This window comes from Notothenia coriiceps, unplaced genomic scaffold (assembly GCF_000735185.1).
Source record: "Notothenia coriiceps isolate Sejong01 unplaced genomic scaffold, NC01 NC01_scaffold00038269, whole genome shotgun sequence".
NCBI classification, from domain to species: domain Eukaryota; kingdom Metazoa; phylum Chordata; class Actinopteri; order Perciformes; family Nototheniidae; genus Notothenia; species Notothenia coriiceps.
In genome coordinates, this window is record NW_011370970.1 from 236 (window position 1) to 3515 (window position 3280).

Here is a 3280-nt window from a genome sequence, read left to right on the forward strand (position 1 = left end):
AGCAGAGCATATTAAGACCAAAACTCATGTACAACAACTTCCTTACTTTCAATTAATCAGCACTAATTAGAGGGTTGTTGAGGAAAAACTCTCAACTAATGGCTTATTACTTGTAGAATATGGTCATGTAGAATAAGGCATTAATAAGAGTTTTATAATGAGTAATAAAGAGCCAATATACTGATGATATGCATGTTAATTAACAACTAGTTGATGGTTAATTTGTGTACCTTAATATAAAGTGTTACTGATATTATTAGATAAATAATTAGCAAGATGCAAACAGATGGATGTTCGTTAAAAAGTTCAGGTGTTTAATATTCTTTAGCCTCTCATGTTTGTGTTTCTAAGACAGTACTTCACTTTTTCAAATGCATCTCTTTGAGTAATGCAAAGACATTTTAACCGCCTGCAAACCAAATATTAGCTTCCACTTTTTAATTTGTGCACAAAGCTGTTCGTTTCATACGCCGACGACAGCACTGTATTTATATCTAAACAAAATGTTCGTAGTGTTTTAAATACTTTCAATTGTGCCGTTTATTGCCCTTTATTGTGTTCTTTTAAATGCATTGCTTTGTGTTATGCAAAGCGTAGATATCATAATTTGTGCAAAGAGCTGGTCGTTGCGTACGGTGACGACAGCACCGTATTTATATCCCAAATGTTCAGTTTGTGTCGCTTTAAATGCTATAAACCCAGCGGTTTACTCACTGTGAGCGGCTCTCCTCCAGTACCGGGCTTGTAGATGATTTTGTAATTCTGCACGGCGCCGGGAGCCGGGTCCCATTTCAGCGTCAGAGAAGACGTGGTGGCGTTAAAAACCCTCAAGTTTTTGGGAGGTTCAGCCGGCACTGGGAGCAAAAAGATAAACCCAGTGAGAAAAAACAGGAACATCAGAGCATGTGTTGGGTTAGCGATGGAGATGATGGTGATGGTGGGGATGAAGATGGCAGTGATGATGATGATGCTCCCACAATGGCGCAGTTTTTAAAATTGCTGTAGGGGTAAATGTTAGGATGAAAGCAGCAAATCAGGAGCAGAGCTGGAGGTCAGTGACTTCTCATTCAGATCCTTTTAAAAGTGTAATATCTTAAAATCAATATATGTTTTTTATATTATAGTTAGCGCTACATTGTGCCTGCAGAATCAAAAATGTCCCTTTAGCGTTTAGGAATATCAATTACTTAAAGATTGCAGGACATTTTGAATCAACTTTAAAAATGTGTGATTGTAAAAACATTAGTCGAGGCACCTTTCATAACAAACTTAAAGATGATAACGTACTTATTTGGGGGTAATAATGACACATTTTGATAATAAAACAAATAAAATGCAGGTTTGTATAGGAGTTGGAGCACTGGTGGGCAAAAGCTACATGCTAATCACGCTAAATACAGAGCTAACGAAGCAGCGGGTGGGTATGGCAAGCTGTTAAGTCCCACAGATGGATAAAAAAAAAAGAAAAACAACTCAAGCGTGATTCACCCACACAGAGATTTGAGTCTCTGGATTTTACATTAAAACACTATTTAAGTGAGTTATGACATAAATTACTGCACAGCTTTCTGGCGTTAGCTAGCTAGCTCACATGTCAGTTAGCATCTAACTCAACAACACTGACTAAAGCAACTTTACACCCGCCAAGTTATTATTAGGTAATAACAGCAGAACAGTGGGGGGTATGTAGTCTAAACTGCAAGTGAAAATATTGTAGCCTACGGGTTATTATCAGTGTAGGTAATGCTAACATGCTAACATGCTAACGACAGGTGTGAAGATAGTCCGCTTTGCTCTTCTACCATCTATTTGTATACCTACACTGCAGTTTGGTAACGGAGCTAATCTTGTATTTGATTGGACTCAAATGTGTAAATTTGTTCATTTAATTCATTTCTTATTTTAACAGTTACTTTAATCTTGTGTGAACCTGTACTGTCCTGTTTTTCCATCTCACTCTGTTGCTGCTTAAACTCCTGAATTTCCACATAATGAATAGAGGTCCATCTTATCTTCTCTTATTGTATACCGTCCGAACCATTGGCTGAGTTTTGCCAACGACTACGTGTCCGCAGTAACGTTGCTCGTAAAACAATAGAGCTATAAAGAAGTTTGTTGATTATACACAACATACATTTGATGAGACACTATTTTGGTGCTGTAAGAAATACTTGTTGATTGATATCTACAGTTTATTTTGGAATACAATTGGGGAAATGCTAGATGAAATGATGAAAGGTGAATTTGAGTAAATAAGAAGTTGACTGAGCCCCATCCCTACTGCAGAAACACTGAACAACAATGCAAACAACATGCATGAACAACGATGTGAGGTGAACGCTGATGGAGGGTGAAGTGAAGGAAACGTATTGTTAGGATGAAATGGATTCAAAAACAAAACGATGACGACGGGATCCACACAAATCATGAACCTGTCTTATATCACATACCCTTCGGAGCGTCTAACACTGGAAAGAAACGTTGAGAAAACAACATGGTTATTATTTGAACGTCTGTTGGATAATATAATAATAAACCCTTTCATACAACAAGTGCTTCACATAGACACTTCAGGAGAAAGTGAGGATGCTTACGTGTTCTCTCGTTGCCCATCAGGTCTTCGCTCTCGGACTCGTCGGGGTAGATGGCCGTGACGGTGACCGAGTACACCGTGTCCGGGTCCAAGTTCTGAAGAGCGTGAGACGTCTCGTCGCTGTTCAGGATGGCCTGAGGACAGAGAGAGAGAGAAGAGGAAGAGGAAGGAGGGTTTTATGATGTGGAAGGAGGATGTTTGAGTTGTGTAGCCGGAGAGCCGGTTGGAGAAGACGGGTTTAAGAACAAGCGAGAAGACGATGAAGATGAAGAATCAACTTTATTTCTAAAGCACTTTAAAACCTCCAGACCAAAGCGCTGTACAGAGAGACAGACAGTCACACAGCTCAGCTCACAAAACATACAAATAAGTATAAAATCACATAAAAGATACAAACACAAAACAAACCAGAACAAACGTAACATAAAAACAACCATATAGTAAAAACAACAAACCACTGAAAACAAACAGAAGCAACATCTACTTGTTTACGAATGCTAAGGAGAGGTGGGTTTAAGACGGGATTTAAAAACAAACAGTGTGGGAAGATGAAGAAGATGATGAAGATGATGAAGAAGATGAAGAAGAAGATGAAGAAGATGATGAAGAAGATGAAGATGAAGAAGATGAAGAAGATGATGAAGAAGATGAAGATGAAGAAGATGAAGAAGATGATGAAGACGATGA

The 3280-nt window shown here is 38.5% G+C and overlaps 1 long non-coding RNA gene across 1 annotated transcript; it reads right to left on the reverse strand.

Annotated features, from left to right (window-relative positions):
- Positions 1–720: 720 nt before the first annotated feature.
- On the reverse strand, positions 721–2721 carry LOC104968127 (uncharacterized). The gene is made up of 3 exons (XR_800790.1): positions 2595–2721; positions 2451–2468; positions 721–854 (listed from the first exon to the last, which is right to left on the reverse strand). It is a non-coding gene; the product is annotated as an uncharacterized lncRNA (long non-coding RNA).
- Between the last annotated feature and the right edge of the window lie 559 nt (positions 2722–3280).